Raw genomic sequence first — 19,790 nt, 5'->3', positions numbered from 1 at the left:
GTGCATTAAACTTTTGTTTTCTTTGCGATCGCGAATACGCCGAAGAAAAGAGGGAACGAAGTAGCCCTCTTCGTGCTCCGTTCCCGTGGTGTGATACATTATTCTGATGGGTGACTTCAACTGCGTATGCATGCCTGAAGACAGAGTTACTAACGCGACCATTCGAAACCAGAGCTCGTTACTTTTGAATGCAATTGTCCTGGAGCACAATTTAGAAGACGTCGGGAGTGCTCTATCAGAAGGTGCCCGTCTGCAGTTCACGCATTTCCAACAAGCAAGTCATGCAAGACTTGACAGGGTTTATGCGTCTGCTGGCCTGGTCCCAATGTGCAGAGACTACTTGATTAAAAACGTTGCGTTCAGCGATCATTGCATAGTAATGGTTACAATAGGAACGAAGACCAAAAGGTCGAAGTTCAACTGGGAACTATGGAAATTTAATATAAGGTTTCTTGAGGATGAACGTTTTGTGTTTACAGTAAAAGAAAAAATTGACTGTTTGCAAACGGGTGATCAGAGGGACGTTATTGGAAAATGGGAACATTTTAAAGAAGAAATAAAAATGATCGCTTTAGAAAGAGCGAGTGCGCTGCGTCAAAGCAACAAGGCAGACGAAAAAGAATTTCAGAGCCGCTTAGATTTGCTGCTGAGGTTGGAAAGTGCTCAGCCGGGCCAGTACGAAAAAGAAATAAAAGAAACAAAAAATAAGTTAGAACTGATGGATAAAGAGAAATATAAAGGAGCGGTCATACGCGCACGTGCAGAACGGTTGTGGTTTGGCGAGACGCCGACAAAGCGGTCCCTGTGCGACGAAAAATGACATGCAGTAAAGAACGATATAAAAGCGATAGAGTACAAGGGCGAAATGGCTCGTGACTCTAATACTATTCAACGTGCGTTTGTTGATTACTACGAAGGACTACTGGGTCACGAGTCACGTGTTGAAGAAGGCCTCGCGGCGGAGTTCTTGGCACTGATGCCTATCTTAGAGGATGAAGTCAAGCTGGGGCTCGAGGCATCGATTAGTGCAGCGGAAGTAGAGCGCGCAATCGACGAGTTAAGCTCCGGAAAATCACCTGGTCCCGACGGGCTGGGTGCATCTTTTTACAAAGCGCTTAAGTCTGACATGGCGCATATTCTACACAGCGTTATTCAAGAAACATACGAAAAGCAGATGATGCCTCCGTGCTTCCGAAGAAGTCACATCGTCCTAGTACCGAAGAGTGAAGACCCGGTTAAGAGATTGTCAGTCAGAGGGTATCGGCCCATAAGTCTCACGAATGTGGACTATAAAATATTCATGAAGGTTCTGGGCAGAAGGTTGCAGAAGGTAATAAAAGCTATCGTAGGCCAGCACCAAACGTGCGGGATTAAAGGACGTACGATAACGACAAATATTCACGTAGCACGGAGCATATTAGAATGCTGCGATGCTTTTGATAAACGTGTAGCCATGTTGCAACTGGACATGGAAAAGGCCTTTGACCGCGTCAACCACCATGTTCTGTTTTGTATCCTCGAACACGTGAATGTCGGCCGAGTGCTCTCGGAAGGTGTCAAAATGGCATATGCTGGTTGTACGGCAAACCTTATTGTTAATAAGCAGCTGATTGAAAGTATCACAGTTCGTTCTTCCGTGAGGCAAGGGTGCCCATTGTCTCCATTGTTGTTTGCACTGTATCTCGAACCTTTTTGCCTAAAAATTATACCAAACGAAAAAGTGCGTGGCTTCACGATGTTGTCCACTGAAGTTAAAGTACTTGCGTATGCGGATGATATCGCCATATTTTGCGAAGATAGGGAAAGTCTAACTGAAGTGGTGAAGGACGCGGCTAGGTTTTGCAAAGCCTCCGGAAGTGTGATAAACTGGGAAAAGTGTTTTGGTTTCTGGCACGGAAAATGGGATTATGCGCCTGAAATGTTTGAGAGCGTTCAGTGGGCAACGTCACCTGTCAAATACTTGGGAGTGCCACTAGACCAATATCAAGAACCTGCAAAATAATGGGAAGCGGAAAATGAGCGCACACGTGAATGTACGCACAAATGGGGTGGCCGCGATCTTTCAATTTTTGCTCGGGCCACAGTATGTAGCCTCTTTTTGGTGGCCAAGGTATGGTATGTGCTGCAGGCACTGTGTATGTCACGGACCAGCGTCCAGAGATTGCACCGAGTTTTCGCAGTGTTCATTTGGGGGTCGAGTTGGGAGAGGACAAGTCGCACAAATCTATTTCTGTCCGTTGAAAAGGGTGGCCTAGGTTTGGCTCATTTGTTTCTTTGGCAACTTGTGTCAAGATTTATGTTCCTCCGAGACCAAAAAGATGCTTTCCTGCGTACGGTAATGCAAATTTGGTTTAAAGAGGCACTGCCTGAATATGTTGTATCATCCAGCCCTGTGAAACGCGTACGGGTGCGGGGCTTTCTTTGGGAGGTTGTGCGCGCTTTTCAGTGTTTGAAAGTTCGCTTTTCTGCACAGTATCTTGCTGATGTTAGAAGGAAACAACTTTATAAAGACCTTATTGATACTATGTTGCCTATACCTTTGTACCGTTCCATATACTGTGTTGGCTCTGAAGGGAATGCACTGAAGAGAGTGAAAAAGAAGTCGGTGCGGCCCTCAATGAAATCATTCTTCTTTCAGCTGCGCACTGGCACACTGCCCGTGAAACCATGGCTACAAGAGAAAGGAATATTTTTCCCATGGTCCACAAACTGTCTAATCTGTAGAAAACCGGAGACTATAGATCACATGTTCCTTCACTGCACAGACGCTGTATTTCACTGGGACGTCTTGCAACGAACTTTAAAAAAGGAGCTTCCAATATCACCTTACGGCATAAGATTTCTATCGGTAGATAGCGGTGACGAAGTGCCGTGGGACATGTTTATGCTTATCAGCTTACACACTATATGGAAAAATCGAATGGCGTTTAGGCATGCAGATGAAACTATCCTCCCTGTACGAGAGTATTTCATTGAAAATGTGTCTTATGTAAGAGATGTGTTTAAGGCTCAAAAAAAAAAAAAAAAACAGCCGGAATGACTCCCATTAATGGATGACCTCGCCAAACTGAAACGCTTTTAATCCTTTGGTGTGAGCTGGCCAGTGCACCGCTCGCATCTTTTACTTGTAAACCGATATTAGTGTTTTGTATGTCTTTCATTGTCATGTACCAAGAACGTAATAAAGAAAAAAAAAAGTTCCCGTGGCGTAGTGGTTATCACGTGCGCTTAACACGCGCAAGGTCCCCGGTTCGATCCCGGGCGGGAACAGTGCGTTACACTTTTGTTTTCTTTGCGATCTCGAATACGCAGAAGAGGGAGAGAAATATACCTCTCCGATTTTCTGCTTCCGGCCACCGAGCGTGACGAACGCGGGAGGACGGGCTACGTCGGAGCGGCTTCAGCGGCCTTTTCTGGCCGCGGAAACAGGACGATGGAACAGGAGAGCACCTACCAAGTTGTTCTGCCAGGTCTGCCAACAGGTCGTTATGTTTTAAATACAGTTTTTTTGCACGCTGATATTACGGCGCGACCGTACCGGATTGAAGATTTCCGTGACGCATTGGCACAGCATTCGCTTCTTCCGGATGTTATCGCCCTGGGGGCGTATCGCATGAGCCATGTCTGGGCTATCACTTTCAAGGACGCGGACGCGGTGAAGAAGATCTCGAGCATCGGGGAGCTGCGTGTAAAAAACCGGCGCTGCCTGGTGATTGACCCGGCGAACCAGGACGTTCGACTGAAGCTCCACTGGCTTCTACACAATGTGCCTGATGAGGACGTGCGTGTCGCCTTTGCGCCCTATGGAAAAGTTACCGAAGTAGGCCGGGAGCACTGGCGTGTGCAAGGTATGACAGAGAAGGGCTCAACTACCCGGCTCGTCACCCTCAAGTTGAAAGCGGGCGTGAAGTTAGATGACTTGCCGCACCAGCTGAGCGTTGGCGGTGAGTTGGCGTTTGTTGTGGTACCAGGTCGATCCCCGCTGTGCCTTCGGTGTCGTGGTACGGGCCACATCCGCAAGGAATGTCGAATCCCGCGTTGTGGAATCTGCCGACGCTACGGGCACGAAGAAGACCAGTGTACTCGCACTTACGCGAGCATTGCAGGCCCAGGAACCAGCGAGGACTCGGCCGAGATGCTGATGGACGAGATGGATGCGGGGGAAGCAGCCCGTGCAGGAGGACAACCACAGCGCGATACTCAGCCATCGTTCACGACTCTGGTGAAGCAGAAGGCGGGGCCCTCCTGCGCAACAGATGGTAGTGTACAGGCGCAGCATAAACCTGAACAGGACGACGTTGACAAGGTGAATGAGGCGGCGAAAGCCGCGGTCGCCGAAGAAAGCAACGTGGAGACCCCCGGCTTTGATACGATGGAGACGAACCTGGAAGCGGCGAGCACCATGGCTGGGAAACGTCCGCATGAAGAAAGCGTCGACGTGAAGCTGCAGCCTGGCGGTGGCGGCGATGAGCCTCCGCCGAAGGCAGGGGGAGTGAGACGCTCGTCTTTAAAACCGCGGCCGAACCTTCCGGCCGACACGCGGAAGGCGAGGAAACTGCCTCCGTAGTAGCACAAGGTCCTGGTCCGTGTCAGCGCCGGTTGTGTTGGTGGACCGGTGTCAAGAGGTTCTGGCAGTCGTGAGGAAGGCTACGTCACCCATGAAGGTAGGCACCATGCGGATAGAGGCGTTTCTTCTTCCAAGACATGGCTTTTAATCTTATTACTCCCCTTCGAGTTGCGACCTTCAATGTCAGAGGGCTGGGAGCAAGAAGGCGACAATACCAGCTTAATCGCCTTCTTCTGGATAACGATATTGATATAATTGCTATACAAGAGTCGAAAATAGAGAGCCAAGAGCACACTGACCGCAAGGTGTCTTCCTTTCAAGCAAACTTTCATGTGTGCGTTTGTCATTCTGTTGGGACGTCGGGTGGGTGCCTTGTATTCATCCGTAAGACGTTAAGAGTGAACGTAGAGTCTGTATTTGCATGCCCAAGTGGTCGCCTTTTGATTGCTGATTTCACTTTTTCGAATTTATGGTGGCGAATTGTTTGTGTATATGCTCCTAATGTAGAAAGCGAGCGCAAAATTTTTTTTGAATCCCTTGAGCCATGGTTCAAAGGCGACAAGCTTTTGCTTGTACTGGGAGACTTCAACTTTGTGTGTGCCGCAGTTGACAGAGTGAAGTGTAGGCCACTGAGAGACAAGAGCTCTGAAGTTTTGAATACTTTTGAGCATGAGTATGGCCTCGAGGATGTTGGCAATGTGTTTTCCAATGGGAACCACCCTGAATACACGCACTTTCAGCGGGAGAGCCATGCGAGACTAGACAGGATGTATGTCTCGGTCGGACATATGCCGCTATGCTCAAGTTATGACGTTAAACCTGTCTTTCAGTGATCATTGCCTCGTGAGCATGACTTAAGGAATGAAGGGCAGGAAATCGCGGTTTAACTGGCACTTATGGAAACTGAACACAAAGCTTTTGGAGGATGAAGGGTTCATTATGCAAGTAAAGACCAAGCTAGACAAACTGCTAGACGCGCAGCGAGCTAGTTTTGCAACTGAATGGGAGGAGTTCAAAGAGTGGGTAAAAATGAAAGCAATAGAAAAGAGCAGCGTGACTCGTTATAAAGAGAAAGAAAAAGAAATGAACGGGCAACTTGAATGGATGCTGAGCATGGAAAGTAGCACGCCGGGAACTTTCACGAAAGAAATACGGGAAGTGAAATGCCAGCTCGAAAGAATTGACGCTGACAGGTATAGGGCCGCCGTCATACGCGCAAGGTCTGAAAAATTGTGGGCTGGCGAAACGCCGACAAAACGAGCGCTATCAGACGAGAAAAGATATGCTAGCCAGAAAGAAATTAGGAGCATCCGATATGACAGCCGGACTTCGGAAGATGCGAGAGACATTCAGAGCGCTATAGCCAAACACTTCACAGAACTTCTTAGCAATAAGCTCGACACCGTAGAAGGCTTCCACGTAGACTTTTTAAGACTGGTGCCAACACTAGATGACGAAATTAAGGAACGCCTTGAACTGCCTATAACTTTACAGGAGATAGAAAAGGCAATAGACGACCTACCATCTGGGAAAGCTCCTGGGCCAGATGGGCTAAATGCGGCCTTTTATAAAACCTTTAGGCTTCCTGTTGCACAGTGCATGCTCCATGTGATAACTGAGGCTTATGAACGCAAACAGGTTCCATTGTCTTTCAACATGCCCCACATCGTTCTCATTCCCAAGACTGATGATCCGGAAGAACGACTGTTGGTGGGGTCATATCGACCGATTAGTCTCACCAACGTCGACTACAAAGTATTTATGAAGGTTCTAGCAAAAAGACTGCAGTCTGTGATCACGAAACTGGTAGGGTCTCACCAGACGTGGGGAATTAAAGGCCGTAGTATCGCCACAAATATACATATACCAGCCGAACTAACCTGTTTGTTTCCGTTAAAGGCGGAGGCCTTGGCCTGGCGCATCTTTTTTTGCGTCAAGTGGTCTTGCGATTTATGTTTTTGCGTGATCAAAGTGATCCCTTTCTAAGAACTGTTCTGCAAGTGCGCCTACAGAGATTGCTCCCTGGAAGGGTAGTCTCCTGTGATAACATGTGGGGTGCTGTGACAGGATACTTGCGCGAGGTTCTTTCGTGCAAGATGTTGGAAGTACGTTTCAGCCCTGAATACCTATGTTATGTTAATAAGAAAAAGCTGTACAAAGCGCTGGTTGACGTGATGTTGCCGGTACCCATTTATCGGACACCACACTTTGGAGGCCCAGGGCAAGATATTTTTAAAAGAGTTAGGAATATGCCCGTTAGACCGGGGGTTAAAACTTTTTTTTGATACTGCATTCCGGTACGCTGCCTGTTAAAACCTGGCTGCATAATAAAGGGCTATTCGTGCCATGGACAACAAACTGCTTGGTATGCAGGAAGCCCGAGACAGTGCAACATGTTTTCCTAGAATGCTGGGATCCAATTTTTGATTGGGATGTCCTTCAGAGAACGATTAAAAAGGAACTACCTTACACTTTGCGTTACACCTTTGTTTTCTTTGCGATCACGAATAAGCAGAAGAAAAGAGGGAGAGAAATATACCTCTCCGTGCTCCGTTCCCGTGGTGTAGTGGTTATCACGTGCGCTTAACACGCGCAAGGTCCCCGGTTCGATCCCGGGCGGGAACAGTGCGTTACCCTTTTGTTTTCTTTGCGATCTCGAATACGCAGAAGAAGAGAGGGAGAGAAATATACCCCTCCGTGCTCGGTTCCCGTGGTGTAGCGGTTATCACGTGCGCCTCACACGCGCAAGGCCCCCGGTTCGATCTCGGGCGGGAACAAGGTACTTCCTTTCTTTTTCTATTTAAATCGCATACATGCAGAACAAAACGGGGAGCAAAATAGCCTGAGGCCTGCTCGGTTCCCGTGGTGGATTCTACTTCCGGCTACCGTACGGTACGGTCGCAGAATGTCTTGCTCCGTTGGGGCGGTTGATGCGGCCCAGCAGGGCCGTGGAATCAGGTTTACGGAGTCGACTACACAGGAATACCGGCTTGTTTTGCCTCATCTGCCTTCAGGTATGACGGTTTCTAAGACAGTGTTTTTGCACGGAGACTTAAAAGCAAGACCGTATCACGTAGAACATTTTCGCGATGCGCTTGTCAGAGTACAGCTTATGCCGGAAGTGCTGGCCCTTGGGGCCTATCAAATGAATCATGTGTGGGCGATAACCTTCAAGGATGAAGACGCAAAGAAAAAAATACTTTCCCTCGAGGCGTTCAGCGTCAAGGAGCACCAGTGCGTTGTTATTGACCCGTGCAAACAGGATGTGCGGATGAAGCTTCACTGGCTCCTGCACACCACGCCCGACGACGAAGTTCGAACGGCTTTGGCACCTTTTGGCAAAGTTATTGAAATTTCCAAAGAGAAGTGGCGTGTCTCAGGCTGTTACGAGAAGGGCTCGCACACACGTTTGGTGTCCTTGCGCCTGAAGTCCGGTTTGACGGTCGAAGACCTGCCGCACCAGTTCCGCATAGGCGAAGACAACGCACTTGTATTCGTATCTGGTAGAGCGCCACTCTGCCTCCGGTGCCACGGCACCGGTCACATACGGCGCGAGTGCCCGGTACCGCGCTGCGGTGCCTGCCGTCGCTATGGCCACGAGGAGAGCCAGTGTGTACGCAGCTATGCCAACGTAACCGGAACAGGTGGAAGCGACATTGTGCAAGAGCACCTTATGGACCAGGCCGACGCCGAAGAAGCTTCTGTGGGAAGTGGGCATAAGGCGAGCAGGCAAGAGAACCCGCCTGTAGCGTCTTCTGAAAAGGACAAAGAAGCAAGAACGGAGGACGAAAAACGACAACCGGCCCACCCAAGCACACCCGAAAGTACTCCCGAAATGGAAACAAATCTCGGAGGTGGCGCATCGGCTTCGCAGAATGACTCGGAGAACGAGGCACTCCCGAAAAGTGAAAAAGGAAGTCAACGTGCAAAAGCCGTTACTAAGAGACCTCATGAGAAGGTGGCTAGCGACGAGGATTACTCCGACCCAGCGAGCGCTGTGGGACCACCGCCGCTGAAGTAAACGACCACTCGTAGGAGCAGCTTCAAGCCCAAGCCGACGGTCCCACCAGACCGGTTGCAAGGGCCGCGAGTGCCTCCGCGTTAGCGGGGGTACTTTTTTGCCTTCTTGTTCAACTGTATGTATGAGGACAAACATGTTGAGACTTTGGTTGAGTTGACTGTCTTCAAGGTAGAAGCGGGGCTAATTACCCGTGTGGACGAATCCGCCTGCTGTGCACACTGACCGGTGATGTAAGTCTCCCTCACCTGTATTTGCGTAGCGTATTAGGTATTCTGAAAAAAAAAAAATAAGACAATGGACCCAAATCTTTCTGCACTTCGTATTGCAACGTTGAATGTACGGGGATTGACAGCAAGACGACGGCAAGTGCAAGTTAGTCGCCTAATGCTCGATAATGACATAGATATTTTGGCTATTCAGGAGACAAAAATCGAGAGTCAGGAAGCAACAGACCGGATGGTCGAGACCTTTAAAGCAAGATATAACGTTTGTGTGTGTCATGCTGCTGGCAAGTCCGGAGGATGTGCCCTTTTTTTGCGCAATAGTATCGGAATATTAGAGGAAGCAGTCCTCACCAGTGAAAATGGTCGGCTAGTCCTGTGTGATTTTTCTTTTAATGAAGCTGAGTGGCGTCTTTTGTGCATCTACGCCCCGAATAGAGAGAGGGAGCGCAAGGTTTTCTTCGAGTATGTTGAACCGTTTTTGTCTTGTGAAAGGAAAGTTGTGCTTCTTGGTGATTTTAACTGTGTATGCTTGCCTGAGGACACAGTCAAAAATGTACCTATTAGAGATTTGAGCGCTGATCTATTGAACACAGTTACACAAGAAAAATATATGTTTGATGTGGGGGATGTACTCCGTGGTAACTGTGTGCAGTATACGCATTTCCAAGGTGCAAGTCATGCCAGGTTAGATCGCGCATACATTTCAGCAAGCCTTATGCCATTATGCTTCAAATACATGGTAAAGCATGTAAGCTTCAGCGACCATAGCCTGGTCATGTTTGAAATAGGCACGAAACGAAAAACTTCACAGTTTAATTGGAATCTTTGGAAGCTTAACGAAAAGCTGCTACATGATGAAACTTTTATGCGGGCAGTGACAGAAAGAATTGAAGCTGTTAACTCTGATAAGTCTGACAGGATTGGTGCGTTGTGGGAACAATTTAAAATTGATGTTAAAATTACTGCAATTGATAGAGCATGCGCCCTGCGGCACAAATCTAAACAGGAAGAAAAAGAACTGCGAAATACTCTGGACTATCTTTTAAATGCTGAAACCACAATACCTGGGCTGTTCGCAAAAGAGATTAAAGAAGTTAAACGAAAGATGGAAGCCATGGAAGCTGAAAAATATAGAGGGGCCGTGATAAGAGCGCGGGCTGAACGGCTCTGGCTGGGGGAAACCCCAACCAAGCGTGCACTGGGAGACGAAAGATGCTACGGTGCAAAGAACGAAATCAAAAGAATTTGCTATCGTGATGAAGTCACGACTGATCAAAATGTGATCCAGAAAGCATTTGTTGAAAGATACACGGGTTTGCTGGGGTGTAAGACACCTGTACACGAAGGTTTCTTTACAGAATTTATGCCACTAATGCCGAGGTTGGACGACGATGCGAAAAATACACTGGAAGCTCCCATTAGTGTTAATGAAATCGAAACAGCAATAAAAGAGTTAAGTGTAGGAAAGTCGCCTGGGCCTGATGGCCTTGGCGCGTCATTCTACAAAGCTTTTAAACAGGAATTGGCTGAAATACTCTACCATGTTATTAATGAAGCGTATGACAGCCGTGGAATGCCTCCATCTTTTAAAACAAGCCATATTGTACTAATACCTAAAACAGATGACCCCTCGAAATTACTTTCAGTGGAAGCATATCGACCGATAAGCCTTGCAAATGTTGATTACAGGATATTCATGAAAGTGTTAGCTAAAAGACTGCAAAGTGTAATAACATTGGTAGTTGGTAAACACCAAACATGTGGCATAAACGGGAGGACAATTTTCGCGAATGTTCATACAGCTCGAAGTGTACTGGAGTGCTGTGATATGGTATGCGGGAACGTGGCGATGGTACAGCTGGACCTTGAGAAAGCCTTTGATAGGGTAGCGCACGAGGCGATCTTTAGATTACTGGAATATACTAACGTTGGCAAGGTGGTCCTAGATGGGGTAAAAATGGCTTACACTGATTGTACTACCAATCTAATAATTAATAAGACATTAAGTGATCGAATATCAGTTGTAACTGGTATAAAACAGGGAGATCCGATTTCAGCATTATTATTTGCAATGTTCTTGGAACCTTTTTGTCTTAAAGTGCAGAACAACCAGAATATACGAGGTTTCCGTTTCTTCACGCATGAAATTAAAATCTTGTCTTACGCAGATGACATTGCAATTTTTTGTGGAGACAAAACAAGCATTAAAGAAGCAGTAAAAGATGCCAAAGAATTTTGTAGCTTTACTGGCAGTGCCATAAACTGGCAGAAGTGTTTAGGTTTCTGGCACGGAGAATGGGAAGATAAGCCAGAATGCTATGAAAGCATAAAGTTCACAACTGTGCCATCCAGCTACCTTGGTGTTCCGCTTCAATATTATAAAGATGCAACGAGCCAGTGGGCAGAGCCAACTGAAAAAATGAAAGCGCAGACATCAAAGTGGGGCGGACGAAGTATGTCTATTTTCACCCGTGCGACGGTGTGTAACTTGTTTTTGGTAGCGAAAGTGTTTTATATGTTACAAGTGTTGTGTATGTCAAGAATTTGTGTGCAGAAATTGCACAGAATATTTGCTGTTTTTTTGTGGGCATCTGGTTGGGAAAGGATGAGTCGTGTAAACTTATTTCATGCGGTGGGGAATGGAGGTGTAGGTTTATCTCATTTGTTCTTGAAACAGGTCGTGTCGAGATTTGTGTTTTTTCGCGACCAAAGTGACGCGTTCTTGCGCACTGTTATTCAACTGCGATTGTGTGATGCATTGCCTGATTTTATTGTTACGTCACACATGCTTCGTAATGTAGCTATGAAAGGATTTATGCGTGAAGTTGTGGATAGCGTCCGTTTTCTGAGAGCGCATTTTTCAGTAGATTATCTGTCAGATGTTTCCAGAAAGAAGCTTTACAAGGACCTTATTTATGTCACGTGCCCTACACCGATTTATCGTTCAGCATATCATTTAGGACAAGCGCGGAATGTGTTGAAACGTGTAAAATGTTTCCCTGTGAAGGCTTCTACAAAAACTTTCTTCTTTATGTTACACTGCGGCACACTACCTGTCAAACCTTGGCTCCAGGAAAAAGGTATCTTTGTGCCTGGGAGCGTCAACTGCATCATTTGTAAAAAGCCAGAGACAATAGAGCATATTTTCTTGAATTGCTGGGATTCCATATTCTTATGGGACATCCTACAGAGAACTCTCAAAAAAGATTTGCCATTAACGCCTTTCGGGATAAGGTTTCTGCCTGTTGAGCAAACAGAGATGGTGCCGTACGACCTAATAATGTTGTTGTGCATGCACAGTCTCTGGAGGACGCGAATGGCGGTCAGAAATGCAGACCAAGTTGCACGACCAGCAAAAGAGTATTTTGTTGAAAATATTGTATATGTACGTGACGCATATAGGTCTTTATGCGAGCCCCCAGAATGGCTATGGATCTTTGACCACCTCACGACAACAAAATACCTTTAAAAAAGCTGTATAATGTGTAATACAGCCGGTGTTTTTATCGCCTCATTTTATTGTGAATGTGGTTTTCCTTTGATTTCAAAATTGTGAATTGAGTCATTCCATGTTTTTTTTTCGTATTGTATCGCTAACAGGCAATAAATAAAAAAAAAAAAAAAAGGTTCCCGTGGTGTAGCGGTTATCACGTGCGCCTCACACGCGCAAGGCCCCCCGGTTCGATCCCGGGCGGGAATAATGTACATCCTTTTTTTTCTATTTAAATCGCATACATGCAGAATAAAACGGGGAGCAAAATAGCCTGAGGCGTGCTCCGTTCCCGTGGTGTAGTACTTTGCGATTTTTATGTTAAAGAGGCACTATGGCGAATTATTTGCCTTTATGCACCAAACAAAACTAGTGAGCGTTTAGATTTTTTCCGATACATCGAAACCTACTTGAAATGCGAAAGAAATGTGTTACTATTAGGGGACTTCAATTGTGTATGCATGGCTGAAGACAACGCCAAGAACCTACCGATACATGATAAGAGCGCATTGCAACTTAGCGCAATCGTTCAGGAATACGACCTAATTGATATAGGCGATGTACTGCGAGAAAAGCGAGTTCAGTTCACGCATTTCCAAGGTACAAGCCAAGCCCGACTTGACCGAGTATATCTGACAGCAAGCCTCTTATCTTTTTGCACAACATATGCCGTTAAGCATGTAAGCTTCAGCGATCATAGCTTAGTGACTGTTACAATAGGCACAAAGCGTAAAACGAGCACCTTTAATTGGGACCTCTGGAAATTCTATGATAGTCTCCTGCAAGACGAAATCTTTATCGAAGTAATAACGGCAAAAATTAAAGAAATGCAGGAAAACGACTTCATCAGCCCTGTCGAGTTGTGGGAGCACTTTAAGTGTGAAGTTAAGATGAGCGCAATCGAAAGAGCTAGTGTCGTGCGCTACAAGGCAAGACAGAAAGAAACCTAGTTGCAGCGTACTCTAGACTATCTCTTAAATGCGGAAAGCACTGTTCCCCGCCTGCTTGCAAACAAAGTTAAAGAAGTCAAAAGGCAACTTGAAATTATTGATTCGGAAAAATATCAAGGTGCGATGATAAGGTCGCGTGCCGAGCGGCTCTGGATGGGCGAAACACCTACCAAGCGAGCGTTAAGCGACGAAAGAAGCTACGCTACGAGAAACGCAATAACAGAGCTGCGCTACGAAGGTGCGCTTTCCACAGACCAAAAGGTTATCGAACGAGCGCTAGTGCAACGTTTCAGAAACTTGCTAGGCTGCGGGGCGAATGTGCGAGAGGGCTTTGACACCCATTTTCTGAAATTGATGCCACGATTAGAGGATGAAGTAAAAACACAACTTTAAACACCAATAAGTGTTAGTGAACTGGAAAATGCGATAGATGACTTGCCTACAGGGAAAGCTCCGGGGCCCGACGGGCTTGGTGCCGCTTTTTATAAATTCTTTAAGCATCAAATGGCAAAAATGCTCCTCAGAGTTATAGAAGAAGCTTATGAATCCAAAATGATGCCTCCGTCATTTAAAAGAAGCCACGTCGTACTACTACCAAAGACCAATGACCCTGTAAAATTACTGTCACCCGAAGCATACCGACCCATAAGTCTAACTAACACGGATTATAAGGTTTTTATGAAAGTTATAGCTAAGCGACTTCAGTCCGTGATTACAAACTTGGTCGGTGAACATCAAACTTGTGGAATCAAAGGGAGAACCATAATCACGAATATTCATGTGACCAGAAGTATATTGGAACTATTTGACCTAATGCACGGACGGGTAGCCATGATTCAAATCGACTTAGAAAAAGCTTTCGATAAGGTAACCCACAGCATTCTTTTCTCCCTCTTAGAACATATCAACGTAGGTAACATCATATATGATGGAGTAAAAATGGCCTACACTAGGTGTTCTTCAAAACTAATTATTAATAAAAAATTAACCGAAAGCATTACAGCATACTCTGGTGTAAAACAGGGATGCCCTGCCAGTTCATTGCTATTTGCAATGTACCTCGAACCGCTGTGTTTAAATCTAATGATGAATAAAAAGATACGCGGTTTCCGGCTCTTATCACGTGAAATAAAGGTCTTATCCTATGCTGACGATATCGCAGTATTCTGCACTGACAAGGAAAGCATTCAGGAAGCTATGCATACCGCAAGAACTTTCTGCAGCCTTACAGGAAGTGCAATAAGCTGGCAAAAATGCTTAGGTTTTTGGCATGGTGAAGGGGAATCTACGCCAGAAATTTTTGACACTATAAATTTCAGCGAGACACCTGCTACTTACCTCGGCGTACCACTCGAACATTACCGCGACACGACCGAGCAGTGGACAGCAGATACTGATCGGGCAAACGAGCAAACAAGAAACTGGGGAGGATGGAACTTCTCAATGTTTGCGCGTGCAACTGTGTGTAACTCATTCCTCGTGGCTAAAGTGTTCTATATGTTGCGAGTATTATGTATGTCTAGGATGTGTGTCCAAAAATTGCACAGGATATTCACAATGTTTGTTTAGGGATGGGGATGGGAACGTACAAGCACGCTAAACTTATTTCATTCCGTGAATAACGGAGGCCTTGGTTTGTGTAATTTGTTTTTAAGACAAGTAGTCTCAAGGTTTATTTTCCTACGCGACCAAAGGAATGCATTTCTACAAACAGTTATACACGTCCAACTACACAATGCCTTATCTGAGTTCATTGTTACATCATGTGGAACACCACAAGTAGTGGTGAAAGGATACATGCGCGAAGTGGTAAGCGCTTTTCGATTGCTCAAAGCCCATTTCTCACTTGAATATTTGTCTGTTGTCGGCCGGAAGAAATTGTATAAAGACCTCGTGGATATTTTGTGCCCCGTGCCTATATACCGCTCAACATACACTCTAGGGCCTGAACGCAATGTCTTGAAACGTGTAAAAAGAATGCCTATCAGGCCGACTACCAAATCTTTATTCTTTCTTGTGCACAGTGGCACGCTTCCCGTAAAACCATGGCTAAGAGAGAAGGGTTTGTTTGTACCATGGAGTATCGATTGCGGTATATGCCATAAACCGGAAACTATAGACCATATATTTCTAGATTGTTGGGACTCAGTGTTCTTGTGGGACATCCGACAAAGAACCATCAAAAAAGAATTCCCTCTGACACCATTCGGTATTCGCTTTCTGCCTTTTGAAGAGACGGGAGACGTGCCGTGCGACACAATGCTGTTGCTCTGCATGCACAGTGTCTGGAAGACAAGAATGGATGTAAGGCATGAAGCTCTCCAACCTCGTTCTGCTCAGGAATATTTCGTGGAAAACATCCTGCACCTACGTGACATACATAAGGCCAAAGGGGAGCCACCAGCGTGGCTACCCATATTAGACAAATTAGCCACAGTTCGGTTCCCCTAACCAAGCTGCTTTACCCAATATGCAGCCGGTGTTTTTACCAAAGTACAGCTACCTCTTTCTGTTTTTAACTCTAACGCGTGGAATGTTCTACTGAGAGCAAACGTGTTAACTTTTTTGTACGTGCGTTGTGTGTAAAGCAGGTAATAAAGAAAAAAAAAACCGTTCCCGTGGTGTAGTGGTTATCACGTGCGCTTCACACGCGCAAGGCCCCCGGTTCGATCCCGGGCGGGAACAGTGCGTTACACTTTTGTTTTCTTTGCGATCTCGAATACGCAGAAGAGGGAGAGAAATATACCCCTCCATGGTCCGTTCCCGTGGTGTAGTGGTTATCAAGTGCGCTTCACACGCGCAAGGTCCCCGGTTCGATCCCGGGCGGGAACAGTGCGTCACACTTTTGTTTTCTTTGCGATCTCGAATACGCAGAAGAAAAGAGGGAGAGAAATACGCCCCTCCGTGCTCCGTTCCCGTGGTGTAGTGGTTATCACGTGCGCTTCACACGCGCAAGGTCCCCGGTTCGATCCCGGGCGGGAACAGTGCGTTACACTTTTGTTTTCTTTGCGATCTCGAATACGCAGAAGAAAAGAGGGAGAGAAATATATCTCTCCGTGCTCCGTTCCCGTGGTGTAGTGGTTATCACGTGCGCTTCACACGCGCAAGGCCCCCGGTTCGATCCCGGGCGGGAACAGGGCGTTACACTTTTGTTTTCTTTGCGATCCCGAATACGCAGAGGAAAAGAGGGAGAGAAAGATACCTCTCCGTGCTCCATTCCCGTGGTGTCGTGGTTATCACGTGCGCTTTACACGCGCAAGGCCCCCGGTTCGATCCCGGGCGGGAACAGTGCGTTACACTTTTGTTTTCTTTGCGATCCCGAATACGTAGAAGAAAAGAGGGAGAGAAATATACCTCTCCGTGCTCCGTTCCCGTGGTGTAGTGGTCATCACGTGCGCTTCACACGCGCAAGGCCCCCGGTTCGATCCCGGGCGGGAACAGTGCGTTACACTTTTGTTTTCTTTGCGATCTCGAATACGCAGAAGAAAAGAGGGAGAGAAAAATACCTCCCCGTGCTCCGTTCCCGTGGTGTAGTGGTTATCACGTGCGCTTCACACGCGCAAGGCCCCCGGTTCGACCCCGGGCGGGAACAGGGCGCTGCACTTTTGTTTTCTTTGCGATCCCGAATACGCAGAGGAAAAGAGGGAGAGAAATATACCTCTCCGTGCTCCATTCCCGTGGTGTAGTGGTTATCATGTGCGCTTTACACGCGCAAGGCCCCCGGTTCGATCCCGGGCGGGAACAGTGCGTTACACTGCTGTTTTCTTTGCGATCCCGAATACGCAGAAGAAAAGAGGAAGAGAAATATACCTCTCCGTTCTCGTGGTGTAGTGGTCATTCTACTTCCTGCCACCGAGCGTGACGGACGGCGAATCATGAGCTCCGGTGGAGCGGCAACAGCGGCCTTTGTTGGCCGCGGAAACAGGTGGAACAGCGATGACGACGCAGGCTATCAGATTCTTTTGCCTCCACTGCCCAAGGGGCGCGTCGTGCTAAACACCGTGTTTTTGCACGGCGACGTGCGAGCTAGACCCTGCAAAGTAGAACATTTCCGGGACGCTCTTGGCCCAACAGGATTGCTGCCGGAAGTGCTTGCCCTCGGGGCCTACCAGATTAACCACGTCTGGGCTGTGACTATGAACACCGCGGACGCCACGAAAAGGATGCTGGAAGTCAAGGAGCTGAAGGTAAAGGGGTGGCGCTGCATCGTGGTCGACCCTCAGGAGCAGCAGGTGCGGCTGCGTCTTCATTGGTTAATACATGGTGTGGCCGATGAAGATGTAAGAACGGCATTGGCGGCTTACGCAGCCAATGCCGTTCAAACAGCACGCAGCCCGCCGACGTCCGACGTCGGCGGGCTGCGTGCTGTTTGTTAGAAAATTACCTGGTATAACGGTGCAAGGTTTTTATTCATGTCCATCTGGTAGATTAGTTTTCTGTGATTTTGCTTTGCATGGAATTGAATGGCGGGTGGTATGTATTTATGCACCAAATGCGTTGGAGGAACGGGCTTTCTTTTTTCCATGTTAAAAGAGTATATATCTTCTGAAAAGCAGATGGTGCTGTTAGGTGATTTTAATTGTGTTCTCAGTGCCCGAGATCGGTCTAATAGGGGATTAAGGAGCGATAAAAGCAGGGATGTTTTCAACGAGATAATTACTGAATGCTAATTAGCGGATGTGGCGGAATGTATGATAGGGACGCGAGGTGTGCGTATCACGCACTTTCAAGGAAACAGCCATGCGCGCTTAGATCGCATTTACTTGTCGCTTCAAGCAATACCAATGTGTAATAGTTAGTGTATATTGTCACGTGGTGGTGACGTTGAAGAACACAGTAGCAAATACTGTGAAAGACAAAACTAACTTTTATTGGGCGAACCTGTGCTCACAAAAACAGGCTACACTTATAGCACAAAGATAGCGGCGAACACGGTCGGCGATCGTCGAAAACCTGATCAGCGGGTCAAGTGCGTCGGCTTTTATACAGCAGTCATCGAATGTTCCAGACTAATCGTTGGGACCCGCATGCCTTCCACAAAGTTCTACAACATTCGAGTCGCGCGATGAAATCAGATAACACAACGTTCGGCGACAACAGACAGCGGATAGAAGCATCGATAACTTTCCAGAAACTTCGGATACATGCAGACGCGTCGCGCCCTGAGCGATAACATTTGTTAGGCGGCGAAACGTGGTCGCCCGTTAAATATAAGTACACGTGTCAATACCCCCCTCTTAAAAAGCATCGACCCGATGCTGCAAACAAACGAAAGTAATAAAAGAAATGCACTCCTAGCAAAGAAAACAACAAAATGAGGAAGTTCGTCAGCGTCCGTAAAAGGGTTTAAGACGCACCACGTGGACCACTTCAGATCGTGCGCGGCGTCGCTGTGAATGCGAAATGCCGTCTGGCACGACCTCATAGTCCAGTGCGCCAATACGTAGGATGACCTTGTAGGGTCCGAAATATCGTCGCAGTAATTTTTCACTGAGTCCTCGTCGGCGTATCGGGGTCCACACCCAAACACGGTCGCCGGTCTGGTACTCGACGAAGCGTCGTCGGAAGTTGTAGTGTCGGCTGTCGGTCCTCTGCTGGTTCTTGATCCGTAGGCGGGCGAGCTGTCGGGCTTTTTCTGCGCGCTGGAGGTAGGTAGCGACGTCAAGGTTCTCCTCGTCAGTGACGTGCGGCAGCATGGCGTCGAGCGTCGTCGTCGGGTTCCTGCCGTAGACCAGCTTGAACGGCGTGAGCTGTGTTGTTTTTTGCACCGCCGTGTTGTAAGCGAATGTAACCTACGGCAGGACGGCATCCCAGGTCTTGTGTTCGCCGTCGACGTACATCGCTAGCATGTCGGCGAGGGTCTTATTCAGCCGCTCCGTAAGACCATTCGTCGGCGGGTGGTAGGCCGTTGTCCTCCTGTGCCTTGTCTGACTGTATTTCAGTATGGCTTGGGTGAGCTCCGCTGTAAAGGCCGTTCCTCTGTCGGTGATGAGGACTTCTGGGGCGCCATGTCGCAGGAGGATGTTCTCGACAAAAAATTTCGCCACTTCGGCTGCGCTACTTTCGCCAGTGCTTTTGTTTCAGCGAAGCGGGTGAGGTAGTCCGTCGCCACGACGATCCACTTATTTCCGGATATTGACGTCGGAAAGGGTCCCAGCAAGTCCATCCCGATCTGCTGGAATGGTCGGCAAGGAGGCTCGATTGGCTGTAGTAACCCGGCTGGCCTTGTCGGTGGTGTCTTGCGTCGCTGACAGTCTCGGCATGTTCTTACATAACGGGCGACTTCGGCGGTCAGGCGTGGCCTATAATACTTTTCTTGTATCCTCGATAGTGTCCGGGAAAATCCGAGGTGTCCAGCGGTCGGATCGTCATGTAGGGCATGCAATACTTCTGGACGAAGTCCTGACGGGACAACAAGAAGGTAATTGGCGCGGACTGGTGAGAAGTTCTTCTTCACGAGTAGATTGTTTTGAAGCGCGAAGGAAGATAATCCACGCTTAAATGCCCTGGGGACAACGTCAGTGTGCCCTTCCAAATA

At 47.5% G+C, this 19,790-nt stretch overlaps 12 non-coding genes across 12 annotated transcripts; all 12 read left to right on the top strand.

Annotated features, from left to right (window-relative positions):
* The first annotated feature begins 3,197 nt into the window (after positions 1–3,197).
* Positions 3,198–3,270, top strand: TRNAV-AAC (transfer RNA valine (anticodon AAC)). Its single transcript has one exon. It is a non-coding gene; the product is annotated as a tRNA-Val (tRNA).
* A 3,849-nt stretch (positions 3,271–7,119) lies between these two features.
* TRNAV-AAC (transfer RNA valine (anticodon AAC)) lies at positions 7,120–7,192 on the top strand. Its single transcript has one exon. It is a non-coding gene; the product is annotated as a tRNA-Val (tRNA).
* Positions 7,193–7,271: 79 nt separating this feature from the next.
* On the top strand, positions 7,272–7,344 carry TRNAV-CAC (transfer RNA valine (anticodon CAC)). The gene has a single exon. It is a non-coding gene; the product is annotated as a tRNA-Val (tRNA).
* A 5,094-nt stretch (positions 7,345–12,438) lies between these two features.
* Positions 12,439–12,512, top strand: TRNAV-CAC (transfer RNA valine (anticodon CAC)). The gene has a single exon. It is a non-coding gene; the product is annotated as a tRNA-Val (tRNA).
* Positions 12,513–15,864: 3,352 nt separating this feature from the next.
* TRNAV-CAC (transfer RNA valine (anticodon CAC)) lies at positions 15,865–15,937 on the top strand. The gene has a single exon. It is a non-coding gene; the product is annotated as a tRNA-Val (tRNA).
* A 74-nt stretch (positions 15,938–16,011) lies between these two features.
* Positions 16,012–16,084, top strand: TRNAV-CAC (transfer RNA valine (anticodon CAC)). Its single transcript has one exon. It is a non-coding gene; the product is annotated as a tRNA-Val (tRNA).
* A 79-nt stretch (positions 16,085–16,163) lies between these two features.
* Positions 16,164–16,236, top strand: TRNAV-CAC (transfer RNA valine (anticodon CAC)). Its single transcript has one exon. It is a non-coding gene; the product is annotated as a tRNA-Val (tRNA).
* A 79-nt stretch (positions 16,237–16,315) lies between these two features.
* On the top strand, positions 16,316–16,388 carry TRNAV-CAC (transfer RNA valine (anticodon CAC)). The gene has a single exon. It is a non-coding gene; the product is annotated as a tRNA-Val (tRNA).
* A 79-nt stretch (positions 16,389–16,467) lies between these two features.
* Positions 16,468–16,540, top strand: TRNAV-UAC (transfer RNA valine (anticodon UAC)). The gene has a single exon. It is a non-coding gene; the product is annotated as a tRNA-Val (tRNA).
* Positions 16,541–16,619: 79 nt separating this feature from the next.
* TRNAV-CAC (transfer RNA valine (anticodon CAC)) lies at positions 16,620–16,692 on the top strand. Its single transcript has one exon. It is a non-coding gene; the product is annotated as a tRNA-Val (tRNA).
* Positions 16,693–16,771: 79 nt separating this feature from the next.
* Positions 16,772–16,844, top strand: TRNAV-CAC (transfer RNA valine (anticodon CAC)). The gene has a single exon. It is a non-coding gene; the product is annotated as a tRNA-Val (tRNA).
* Positions 16,845–16,923: 79 nt separating this feature from the next.
* On the top strand, positions 16,924–16,996 carry TRNAV-UAC (transfer RNA valine (anticodon UAC)). Its single transcript has one exon. It is a non-coding gene; the product is annotated as a tRNA-Val (tRNA).
* The last annotated feature ends 2,794 nt before the right edge of the window (positions 16,997–19,790 follow it).

The sequence above is a fragment of the Dermacentor andersoni genome, chromosome 1 (genome assembly GCF_023375885.2).
Source record: "Dermacentor andersoni chromosome 1, qqDerAnde1_hic_scaffold, whole genome shotgun sequence".
NCBI classification, from domain to species: Eukaryota; Metazoa; Arthropoda; class Arachnida; order Ixodida; family Ixodidae; genus Dermacentor; species Dermacentor andersoni.
Note: the sequence above shows the minus strand (reverse complement) of the source record. Positions and strands in the feature narration are given on the sequence as shown.